Raw genomic sequence first — 13,202 nt, forward strand, 5'->3', positions numbered from 1 at the left:
AACGTTTTGACTCTCCCTAGAACATGGCCATCCATCAGCCAGACACATGTGCTGCGTCTCTGCTGGGGATAACTGCTCTCTTCTAATGTAAAACATAGCGCTCCGGGGAGATCTTTGAATACCATGATTCAAAGGAGACACCATCAAGGTATGATTCATGTGTTCAGCAAAACGGGGTGTTCTTCGCTCGCTGCTTTATTAGCTAGCCTTTGGAAAGCAGAAGCCAAAAACATCGTTCCTGGACAAATCGGTTTTCCGTCTGCACGTGCAGCGAGAGGAACTTGGTCGAAAGACGCACCGAGCACAGCTCATGGGTCGGTGGGTAACTCACGCTGGGAGCCCTTGTGTGTGGAAAACAAGTGCACGCTCTTGGGAAAGCAACCGGTGGGGTTTCCAGCAGGTTGTGCGTTGGCTGCGTCCCTCGAGGGCCGTATGCCTCCAGAATTGCCTCCAAATTCCTCTGCTCAGAGCTCCTGAGCTGGGTCAAGGCTCCAGGGGCAGTGGGGCCACGGCTGGCTGCAGAGACGTGGCCCCATCACCCCCCTGCCCCCAGCAGCCTCCAGAGCAGCACGGTGGCAGGCTGGCATGCTCGGTCCTTGCACGAGCTGCCACGTGACAGCATGGGGCCCTGCATACAGTAGGTAATTCACTGGAGCTATTGCTTCCATCTGTTTTTATGGGATAAGGCAAGGAAGCAAGTCAATGTATTTCATGTTCGGGAGACATTTATTTTCCATTAGCTTTGTAAATCTCATTTTTCACTTAGTGTATGGAATTTTAAAAAGTTTGAGCAATTGCTGACTCAATAAACCAGTGCCACATGGTTTTAAGCTTTGCTTAAAAGGAAAAAAAAAAAAAAAAGGAAAGGAAAGGAAAGCGGAAAAAAGAACAATCTATAGAGACCTATTCATTTCATTAGGCTGTAAAAAGATGTAAAGAGAATTCACAGTAAAATAGTTGCGTGGGCCATTGCAACAGTCACGAAAGCAAGCAATAACAACAAAAATGAACGCGCGTGACAGCACCAGACAGCTGTGTCCTGCATACACGTAGGGATGCTTTACCACCTAAGAGTCTGCATAAAGACTTTGGATGCTGCGTTGGGAGACATGCTGCAGCTGAAGAGCAGATTCAGGACAGGACAAATGCTGAGAGCTTCCGTGGTCTGTGGTAGGAAGGAGAAAGCTCTTGTAGCCTTGAAGCTAAGAATATGCATACGTGCACAGCGACTGTAGGAATTGCTGGATAATGAACAGGGTGAACAGGTATTTTGGCATTCATTTTTAGATGTTCTTGGAAATCACCTTGAGACTTTTAAGGCTGACCAGCTACAACTGAATGCATCCCAGCGGCCCATCATTGTCAACAATGTCACCAGCCCATTTTATGACTCGCGGAGGCAGGAGTCTGCCAGCCGCTGTCTGTCAGCCGCCAGCCGATTTTCTCCAGGGATCAATTTAAAATATTGACTAACGACTTGCACCCATGTTTGAGGAGTTGCTCTTTTTCTGAGGTTGGAATTGCATTTAATGTGTGGGAGGTGCTAGCCTGGACCTCTAAGGTGGTGGAGATCATGAAGTCATGCTGTCCGTCCATCTGTTTGACCCTCGCCTGGTAACTCTTGAATCCTCTGGCATTTTGAACCAGATCTGACAGAAGCAGTCAAACTCTGGGAGATGATAAAGTCCCTGCGAGTTCCAGGGAAATCTCTGCCGGCACTGAGAAGAGAGGCTTTCCAGATCCGCTGCTGAAGAACAGGCAGGGAGAGCTCAGCTGTTATCCATTCTCTCTGGCAGCGTCCAGATGGCTAATTATCACACGTCTACTTCTGGACCAGCATCTGCGCTCTCCTGCCCAGCTGGCAGGCCAAGAAGATTAGGAGACATGGAGAGCGCTGGGGTGCTGGAGGGAACAAGGGACATGGGAGAGAGTTAAGGGTATAGGGAAAACTGGAAATACCGCAGCTGGAAGATGCAATATTATGTAAGATTGTAGTGGGAAAGTGAGGGGAGGGGAAGGACGATGGGGAGATAGGACGCACATCTGCAGGACACCAGGCCTTGCTAATGTTACTGCTCACAGAGCAAAGCCACTCTGGAAAAATAGAAGCAATGATGTTACCAGCTCCTCGTATCCTTGCTTCACACTCATCGCTTGCACATGTTCCCCGAGAAGCACGGTGCCATTCAGGAGGTCCTTGCTGCCGGGGGCTCCGGCTGGGCAGGCTGCGATGTCACCAGGGAAGTCTGCAGGGTGGGAAGGGCTCGGGGTGTTTCTGTGGCCCTGTAACACGGTGATGATGGACTCGTGTCCATGTAGCAAAATGGCTTATCTTTTTTTTCCTTTAAAAAAAAAATAAAAAATTTAGGAAGAAAAAGAGAAAAAAGATTGTTTTCTTATTTGCAAACAAGCCCATTTGTAGTAGCTGGTTCCCAGGCATTAGTAAACACTCCAGTTTTAATCTTCCTCAGAAAACGTCTCCTCTGGTCCTTTATTTTGTGTTCTCTTTTGAATATGCTGCTGGGGTATTTTTGGATCTAACTATATCTTTTTAATCTGTTCCCCTCTCCCAGCCCCCGCTGCCTCCCTGCCTGCTCCTCCTTCAAACTTATATAATGGCACATTATACAAAATAGCTAAGCAGGTGGTATTTTTAAAGACAGTGAGTGAGCATTTTTTTGGCCTAAATTTGGAATGAAACAGATGGATTTTAAGACTCTGCTTTTTCTATGAATAGTAACCGTTGTTCTCCACTGCCTTAAACACCAGTTTCAAGACCACCTCCAGCAACCAATCAGCACTCTGTTATTTAATTATAACAAAATTCTTAGCTCTGTCTGCTGCTGCATGGGCAAGTGGGGGGCACTGGATCAACTTCTGGAGCCAGGCAGACTTGCCAACAATAATTTTCCTTTTCCCAGAGGGCCTAGGGGGCCTGGAGCGGGTTCCAAGTTCCTCCTAAACTGGCTGTTCAGTTTGGGCTCCCTGACAGAGTGCTTGAAAAGGGTTATAGAAAGGCAGATAAATGCACTTCTTGTTGCAAGCTTCCCTGACAAGCCAGGCCTCCAGAACAGTGATCTCATTCCTGCCTCATTATTAGTGGTGCCAGATTTTTTCCATTAACAGGTAATTGAGTCGAAACTAAAATAAGCAAAGTTTGTTTTATCCAGTGCGTTTTCTTGCTTGCTTGTGAAAGAAAAACACTTTAGAGAGGAGTTTGCTTTTAATGTTCATGGCAATGTATTTACATCTTAGAGATTCCTCCCTGCTCTGGTGTAATTAACCTGACTGGTCTTTTTGTTATTCTTGTTTTGATTTTAAAGCACAGACATTGGTGAGGCTTAATTCTTCTTCTAATGGTTTGAGCTCCTCGGGAGCAGCAGGGCTGAATCTCACCCTCCATGCAGGGCCACAGTTGCGCCCCCAGGGAGAGGCAGGAGAAGGAGCACGGCCGGGTGCTGCTGTGCACCACTGCCAGGCTCACAGGGAGCTTTCCCTTCCACAGAGGCTGTGGGGAGGCTGCCAGGACCAGCCAGCGTCTTGTCTCCCGCCCGTGAAATGCTCGTGGTCTTGCTGAAGATCTAATGGAGGTCTGCTTCTACGCCATGTGGTTACGAGAGCAGAAGGGATGAGTGTAATGGCTGGGCCACACATGCTTCTGCTGCAGTGATGTTGCCGTAGAGAAGGGAAACTTCCCACCTGCCCGGGGTGTCAGCGTGTAGGGATCGCCCCGCTGCCTGCCTCCGAGCCAGGGCAGCGGCAGCAGCATCCCAGCCAGAAAACCTGAGCGGGTTCTCAGCCAGCAGCTTCAGGCTGCCCTTGGCAGCCGTCGGGCCTCCTCCTCCTCCTCCTCCACTTCAGGAGAGCCGCCCCGCCTGGGTGAAAGGCAATGCCCTCCAGAGCGACACGCGAAAGGTGACAAGCGTGTCCTGCAGGGAAATTACTTCCAGCGTGGATGTCATCCCATTTTCTGAGGCTTCTCCCGGCCTCCTCCTCCTCCTCCGGCCCTGCACCCTAGGCCACCCTACCCACCGGGCAGCGAGCTCCCGGCAGCAGTGCCCAGAGGCTGCGCTGTTTTCGGGCCTGGCTTGGGCAGCTGTCGTCGTGTGGTCAGCTCCGACCCTGTGGGGCAGGGAAAGCAGGGCCTCTTGTCCGCACCCCCTGCCCGTGTCCTGCAGCAAGTTAAGCACAGGGAGACTTTGCATCATTTCAGCTACCAGTTTAACAGGAAGCTGTTAACGGTGCTGACTAGCAGACAGCTTCATGTTTGCGGATTTGCTCTTTTGCAACTGTTTGGGGCTATTCATGGTGGCAGGCGCCTACTCCACCGTTGTGAAAGAAGCCGTGTTCATGGGAAGGCTACGCTGTGAGTGCTTTCCCTGCAGACCGACATCTCTACAGGAACCATTTTGCTGTGTGCCCTCTTCTCCAGCCCTTGTGACAGAGCAGAGTGATGGGAGCCCAGCTGGGCTGGTGCTGGGGGAGGCCTGGCAAGGACAGGAGGATGCTGAGAGCAGGACGGAGCTGAGGCCCCGCAGACGGGGCAGGGGAAGTGGGGGAGCACGACAGCAGTGCCACGTGCTTCATGCGGCCTCAGCCTCCATCCCCTGGGCTCTGGAGGCCAATTACCAATTCACAGCCTGCTTCAGCACAAACAGGACCTTCAAAGAGTCAGGAGCCTTTCTGTTTTATTTTTTTTTTTATGCCCTGCTAAAAAAATAAAAGCAGAAAGACCCATTCTTTAAGGTCAAGTACATAATTGTTTCTAGCAGGAATTTCAAACATCGTCTCTTCCTCTGGGCAGGTATCACGGGGTCAATTACCCTGGCTGCCCAATGACAGACTGAGACACAAGAACCCCCATCTGTACTGGAACAGATCCTATCAAATGAAGAATTAAAAGGTGTTTTTTTTTTGCTTTGTTTTGTTTTGTTTAAGTGCAGAACTTTGGGGGTTTTTCTAGTTGCAGAATTTAGGTGGCTTTCATCTCCTGGATGCTGAGGCTTCTCTGGCAGCAAGGCTGCAGGAGACATCAGGAAGGCGACACAGGAGCTGTGGCCAGGCCGTAGCCCTTGTGTGGGCTGAGGCGGAGGGTCTGTGTGGGCAGGATATATTGTGCCCAAAGCAGCGTACCAGAAAATGCTTGGCAATGGCTGAAACAAGCAAACATGAAGCAAGATGCCCAAATTACACTCCTGTCAGTCTGCAATGTGCATCAAAGGCCCTCAGTTTACCTGGCTCTAAAATGGCTGTAAAAAAGACGCAGTCATGTGGCGTGCTGACTTGAACAGCTCTTATTCACCACAATAAGCATGCTCAGAGCCTGCACATCAAATACAGTGTTGTCACAGCGGCAGGAGGTGAAATTCCCTCTTCAGTCACCCATTCCAATGTATTAGCTTCCCTCTGGGGTTCTCCTCGTTGCACCAACGATGCGTCTTATTTCCCTGTTCACTGCATGAATTTTGCTCAAGCAGCCAAGTGGCTTGCTTTCATAAACTTCTCCTTCCCTTTGTGAGAAGTGACAAAGAATTTGGATTAGAGAAAAACCACTGAACAAAGTGGCTTCACATGAAATTCTTTTCCTTTAGGAGATTATCTTTATCTTTTCCCTATCCTCTTTAAATTTTTAAATCAATACAAATTAACACTCAGACCGGATATCACTCAGGTCTAGGATACAATTTACTTTCTGGGCTGCAAATGCAGATTGCTGTCTGATATCCAATTTTTCATCCTCCAGCATGGACAAGCAGCAGCAGGGCTGCTCCCTTGGGCATCCCATCTGAGGAGGAAGGCTGGTTTGCAGCAAGCACTGGATTCCTTTCATTCCAGAGGAAAAGGAGTCAGTGTAAACTGTCTCACCTTCGACTCTAAAACTGAAGCCAAAACAATCAGTAGATACTATAAGAAAAGCTACAGTGATCTTATTTTATTTTAATCTGTAAGATACACTTAGTACATCTTATGTACTGCATGCAATAACAATATTTTTTTATGTCAGAGAAGGCAAAAGAAGTATGAGTATAAATAATTATGCATGTTAGTTGCATTTAAAAGTGCTCAGGTTTCCTTGTTTCCTGTAAGTCTTTTGGATTTGGTCCAACCTAAAAATCATATTTATCCAAAACTTAAATATTTTGGGGAGATGTTTTTTCTTCTGACTATACCTTTCTTTTTTTAGTGGTGATGTTGTTCTGGCTAGTTTTCTTTACTCTAGCAGAGGTGACTCCGCAGCACATTTCTTTTGACAAAAACACACAAAACCAACACGGATCAGTTAACACAGATGACATCTTTAAACTTGAATACATTTTTTCACTATAAACGCCACCAGTCAACTTTCGTGTAGGTAGGTTTCCATTGTTAGTTGTCAAAGTCTTCTTGAGTGGATTTCCCACTGTGTCACTTTTGTGTGAGTCAAATCAAGATTATAGGTAACAGAGAAGAAAAAGAAAAAGAAGAGAAGGTTAGACCCTCATTTTAGAGTTTAAGAAAAATCTACCAGCAGGTTGCAGTTCGAGTTGGTAATATACATGAAAGGGGGAGTCCAAGCCGTGTCACAGGTATCACTATATTAGGCTTTCAGGAAAAAGCATACAAAACACATATTGTAGCGGTCACACACAGAGACATAAATTTAGGAACAAGATCTGCCTTAGCTTGAACATAGTCAGCTCTGATAATAAGGAACAATGGACAGAAGCTATTATGAAACGAAACCCAGGTGCCTGAATCGAGGGAGCTTTTAGCTGAGTTCTCCTGGAATAAAAAAAAAAAGTCTAACTTTTTTCACAGATGTATGTTGTCCTAATTTTTCTTCTGTTCTCACTTTAGAAGGGAGCTGATTTTATTTGTGATCTGATTAATGAGCATGATTACCATGTTCCATGCTGAAATTTTCTGGAGTAACTTTTAAACAAGATTTTTTGTTTCATCTTTTCATTGCGATTTTGAGTGTGCAAGAAGAATATGGTAAGCTATCTCCTGTATCATATCCATGGAGTACTAGCTAGGACAGACTGCAGATAATTTGTAATAGTTTGGGTAGTTCCTAGTCTTGCATGAATGGTGTAAGAGTGCCATATACGTGTGATCCTCATTAATTCACTTAGTGAGTTCATCAGAAACATCTTCAAGGAGGAAAAGACAGTGAATATCTCATCCTGTGCAAAAGCTTGATTAATTTTTTTATTGCAAAAAAATCACTTGTTTGACACTTTGTCTTGACATGCATGGGATGTCAACAGACTAGTGAGTGGTGTCAAAGGAAGCTGAAAGACTGGGAGCACAGAAACCTTCAGCTGAATTTGAAGAGTCCCCCATGGCCATAAGAAGGACAGAGGCAAAGACCAGGTTGTTGGTGGTGCCTGAATGATGTCAGACCTCTGGCTGTGGAATTTGCTGGTAAATTTGACTTTTCTCCCAGAAGGAGTATGGGTACATTCTATGTTTGGGAGATACATTCATATGTCTTTCGTCATGCTGAAGATCTTTTCTCCTTGCTAAGGTAATTTTCTCCTATGCTATCCAATTTCTTACTGCTAGAGGTAAAACTGCTTATTGAAAGAAAATTTTACTCTAGTCCTAGCCATGGGACATTGGCATCCAACAGAAACCACCACATCTGGGCCCCTTGAAGTAAGTATGGTGGGTCCAAACCCTACCGTGCTTCATCCCCAGAGTTTTGTCTAAGGGACTCAGCCCACCTTAGGGGTTGAGTTGTGCAGAGTAGTGTTCTCTTGATTTGAAGGAGCAGTCAGGATAGCTGGGAAGGAACACGAGGCTGAGCTAGCCTTGAATATGGCTCAAACAGGGCTTCTCTCCCCCCAGACAATCGATGACAATTACTAGATTTGCATCAAAGTTTTAGTCAGCAAGAGGTTAATAGAATTAAGAATGAATATTTTGGCCTACTGTGCAAAACATACAAATATTCAAGGGTGTTTGCACTCAGACACTTGGCTGGACCTCTATAAAGATACAAGAAGCAGCCAAACATATGTTCTGCTGTTCTAGGCTTTGATTCTTAATCATGTTCTGTGCTTGTGTTCAGAGGTTTGCTTTGGGACCATCTCCAGTGTGAGAAAATATGACGGAAAAATCAAACACAGAGGTTATGCATAGCGGTGCAGTGCTTGTATCTGAAGGGGAGCTTTTGTAAGCACTAACATTATTCTTCTTTTGACAGTAGTTGCACATTTTCACTTGGTTTATCTTAACTGGGAATAACCCCTAAGACAGGATGTCTCTGGGCACTTCAGAGAAGTGCTTTTTGAAGGCAAAGGAAATAATATTATAGGGCTGTGCCTCACATCTCTTCAACTGTCAACAATTCTATAAATACCACTGCCGAGTGCAGTATGTGTCCATGGCTGGGCTCAAGCGTGGCTGCAGTGCCTGGCTCGTAGCACAGGAATATTCTCTTGATCTAGGAGAATGTTCCCCGGCTTTACTAATATTTGGCTCCCTGACACAGACTTAACCAGATCTGACAGTCCATATAAGAAGCATTGGCTGGACTTGTAAACTAGGCACTGTGTCATGGGACAGGAAAAGTCAGATACCAGGCGTCACAAGTTTATGGAGTGAACTCTGAGAGATTGATGGTTTTTAACACTTTAAAATGCCATCATGGAGGAAGTCAGTCAACATATGGGGAAAAAAAGCATAAAAGTTAACCAAAAAGACCATTGTCTAATTCTAAAATGCGCTTCACCTCCTTCATACTTTTTTGCACTTTGGTAATTAAGTAATTACAGAGGAACGTACTTCACTGTGTATATCTAATATCTGATACACACCCGCAAAGGAAAAGATATGAAGCCAGAGGAAATATTTCAGTAGCAAGAGGTCAGGCTGTAGTTACCTGAGAAAACAGAAACTCAACTTCATTTCTTCCAATCAGTCTTGTCATCTCTTCTTCCTCACACGTGCAACTTTATTTTTAAATGCATATTTTTGTCCTACAACTGCTGGGGCATGTGGCAGGTGTGAAAACCTGATCTCCCAGCTGTTGAAGTCAATGGATTCTGATTAAAGTTCACGTTGCATAGGGCTCTAAATGGTCCTTTCCATGGAAAAAGTCACAAATATTGGTCCGGAACTTATAAAAGGAAAATGAGACTGAACTTAGAAAACACACCAACAGAGAACGTTAAGAGTAAAAGAGTGGCAACAGGAAGAACATCATCCACTGCTGGCCAAACTGCAGGATAATTAAACCAGAAATAGCATGGGGCAAAAAAGAGGCCAATTAATTCCATCGCAAGGATGTCATCTAGCAGTCCAAGACAAGAAGGAAGTACTGTATAAAGTGGAGATGAGCATGGCAGCCTGCCAATCTATCACAATCTTCTTTTATTTAAGATGCTTATTAGTATCTTATATTTTGAATTCAATATTTATAGTTCTGTTAGCAGCACGGGGAAAGGGGACTATACCAGAGGTTAGTCTGTACAAGAGGTTGTCAACTGATGTAAATTAGATCACTGAAGCTTGGGATGTTCATGCTTGCAGTCTTGCCATCATTTGTATTTTGGGGCTACAGGCTGGGGTGACATCTATGCTACCTCTGGGCACATTGCTCTCCTCTCCAGCAATGTGTGTACCTCTTGCTTACCTGCAAGGTATTTTGCCCGTTACCAACTGTCTGGGGCTTCAGCAAGTCTTTCACATGATTCTGTGTTGTAACCTTCATGGTTGGCAAGCCATTGTTGTTATTCCCATTCTCCCACATATTCCCATTCTCCTGCAGTTTTTAAAGGACTTGCCCAAGGACATACAGAGAATCAGTGCCAGCTTTGTGAATACACAGCCCCACCATTCTTATTAGATTCCATGAAAGATGAGAATAGGGCCTTTGATGCTTTCAGTAAGTGCTGAAGCCTTTTCCAATGTTGTGAAAGGTCATTAGAGAAGAGCCGGGGGCCCAAATTCAACAGCTACACATGGGAATAGTCCTTGGGATGCAGAACTGGCCCAGGAGAAAATGTGAAAACAGAAGTGATTTATACTGAAGTGAGGGTTATGAAGACAGCAATGACCACTGAAAGACACACAGCAATAACTCAGAACAACCTCTCTCTGGCACACTCTGCTGTGCCATCTTTTTAACCCTGGAGGAGGAGACTGGGAAGAGAGACATAGAGCAGCTCTGTGGGACTGATATGTATGAACGAATCCGACTTCTATCTAGGTGCTTCTGTGGTTCTCATCAGCCCCTTTCAAGGTGTAAGGGAAACCATCTTGGTCTGCTGTGATCTGCTCCCTGGGATACAGATAGTAGGACAAAGCAGTCATTCTCTTTTTCTCCCATGGTAAGTGGTCTCTGCCCTTTTGATATTAAATATATGGGGTCTTTCCAGAAGGGTAGTGCAAAATGTCAAAGAGATAATGTATTTAAGCATTCCTCTGGTTTGCAACCATTTTATACCCACCACACAAAGACATAGAAGGCTTCTCACTCATTTCTCTGCACTCATCATGCTGCCATTGTGGGACCAGAAGATAATGAGATGAATAGGAAGCATTTCCACAGCATGAGCAATGTAGGAACATCATTATTAATGTTCTTACAAAATATCCCATCTCTACATGATGTCTACATATCTGAGATACAGCCCTCCGCCAGATATAAAAAACCATGACCATCCAACAGTGATCTGTTACTTAATGGAAAGTCTGCTCAAATTTCAGATTAAATTGCATTTATTATTTATGTCTCAAGTACAGAGTATGTCCACTGAGTGTCTTCCCCTTACAGTGCAAGAGGATTAGTAGTTTCCATTTAAACAGGCAAATATTGGCCCAGAAGGATGTTGAATAAGTCTATATTCAACATCTAAACACTGTAAAAATCCTTTGAAGTCGGTGCAAAAATTACAACCAAGTAACCTCTAAATATACAGAGGTTCATGCAGCTGGGGCCAGCTACTTACAGCCTTGCTCACAATTAGTAGTCCATTTCCCTGTGGCTTTGATAAAACGCCTGGTGGGTTAAGGGAGCACTCCTGCTGGGTGAGTGTGCCAGCCTGAGGGCAGAATCTGTGAAGGTGGGGTCAAAGATCCCAGGGGTACAGTTATATGTGTTGGAGGCAAAGCTTGTAAGGATGGTTGCGGGGGCATTACCTGTAAGTAAATGTCACACTGGATAATAATATTTTGTTTCTGGTCATCCTTTTCTCTTTGCACATTGACCACCAGCAGGGAGTGGTTTTCAAATGTAATCTGGAGGTGACATTTTAGAGGTTAATTTCTGACATTTGTGATCTGTGTCTTGTTCACAAGAGGCTCATTGCACGTGCTTAGTGCTCAGCAGTCCATGTGTGGCTTCTCTTGACCTTGCTTGGTCTGGATGCATGCCACCAGGTAGGAATAGGTACTCAAAGCATCATGAATCTCCCTGGCACAGTGAATCCAGGTGCTGGAATAACTCATTGACAAGACACCTCCTCCTGCATTTGGATCTATCTGACACTTTTTTTATTTTTTATTTTTTATTTTTTATTTTTCTTTCTAAAGCCTTGTAGCATTGCACTTTATCTTCTCACATTAACTCATCCATATTCATATTTGCTGTAGTAGATTTTTTAATTGCTTTCCTTAAAGCTGCACCTACAAGTACACAGTGGAACAGATGGTTGAAAGAGCTAGGAATTTTCTTGATATTTTATGGGCTGGACAACAACCACAACCTGATCCAACAAATTTTCTTGTTCTCAAACATTTCGCTGTCAATACACTCCTCAAGAATGTACTCAGAGTTGTTTGGGGACATGGAAAAATATTTACCTCAGCCTTCCACAATTTATTACTTATTGTTTGAAAAAGTTGCTTCTTTTCTGTGCCAACATTTATCATCCTGGGAAAAATACTGGAATATAGCAGTGATATTAAACAATAATATGCTCTTTGCTGGGATAAAATAATATTGCTGGGCCACTGCAGAGGAAGCCAAAAACCACATGTGGAACGGTTCCCTTGGAAGGGCAAAAAGTCTCAAAGTTTGTTAGCAAATAATTTAGCTAGTGGTGCAGACATCAAATGGCTTCAGCAGCACTTGCAAAGCTATTCTGCATTTGCATTCCCCCTGGAGTGCTGGGGCACAAAGACACTGTAATGGAGGTTAGAACCATAATAATAAGATTTCCTCATCAGAAAGAAATAAAATAAAAAAAATAAAACAAAACAACAGAAGGGTTAGGGTAAGAAAGGACAGACAGACTGTGAGTCTTTCAGCAACTCATGTTAATTTAGCTTCTGTTTGCATGACCCTGAATTAGGGGCTGTCTCAATTCCTGAACTGGAGGCAGCACCTCAGTGGTCTTTTTTCCTTCTTCTCCCTGCCTGCAGAAGGAGAGGCTGCCATCACTCTTCTCCAGTCTTTCTTAGCTGGTATCACTGGCAGAGCATTTCTTGCACACCAGTACATTTTCCTTGTTCCCACAAAGCAATTTAATATTTTCTCTTGTATGCGCCCTTATGTTTGGTGGAGATTTACCATACAAAACTGCACAGCTACAAATGCAACATTCTTTAAATATTTCCTTAAAATCCCTCCTGTGCTGATCTGCCTGTCACACTCTTGATAAGAGCTGCACAGCCTGCGTGCATAGTAAAACGAATGTCCTCAAGGACTTCCCCACCACATGGTTGTGACTGCCTGTTACCTCTAGTTGTAGGGCGCACAGTAAACTTAGGGGAGGAGAAACCATCTTGATTTGATGGTAGTGGCAGAGGGCCATTGAAGCTTTCTCCATAACCCATAATCAGGTGGACGCAATAACGCAGCTAGTCTGAGAGGTGCCGTGAGTCACCACCCATGTCTGAGTGAACTTCAGCTTGCTCAGCGAGGCACAGGGAGCTCTGTGCTCCTCACCACCTTGACCTGTTGTTGATGCCTCCTCCCCAAAGGGCCAGCTGCAGCGGGGTGCTTTGTGGGGCCTTCTCTGCTGCCCCTAGCGCACATGGCTGCAGGCCTCAGCATGGTGGGGCCTGATGTGGCCAGGAGGTGGTGGGTTGAGCCTGCACTGCTTCGGCTGATCGCCCTGTGACTGGCTCACCCATGCCGGCGCCACACAGCTTATCACCCAGCCTTCCAAAGAGTCCCTCTTCCAGTGGGTGCCCTCATACCCACTGAAGAACAAATACAAACTTTACTTTCCTTCTGATCTGCGCAAAGCGGCAAAGAGGGGGGGGAA

Source organism: Anser anser, assembly GCF_964211835.1.
Source record: "Anser anser genome assembly, chromosome: 7".
Taxonomy (NCBI): Eukaryota; Metazoa; Chordata; class Aves; order Anseriformes; family Anatidae; genus Anser; species Anser anser.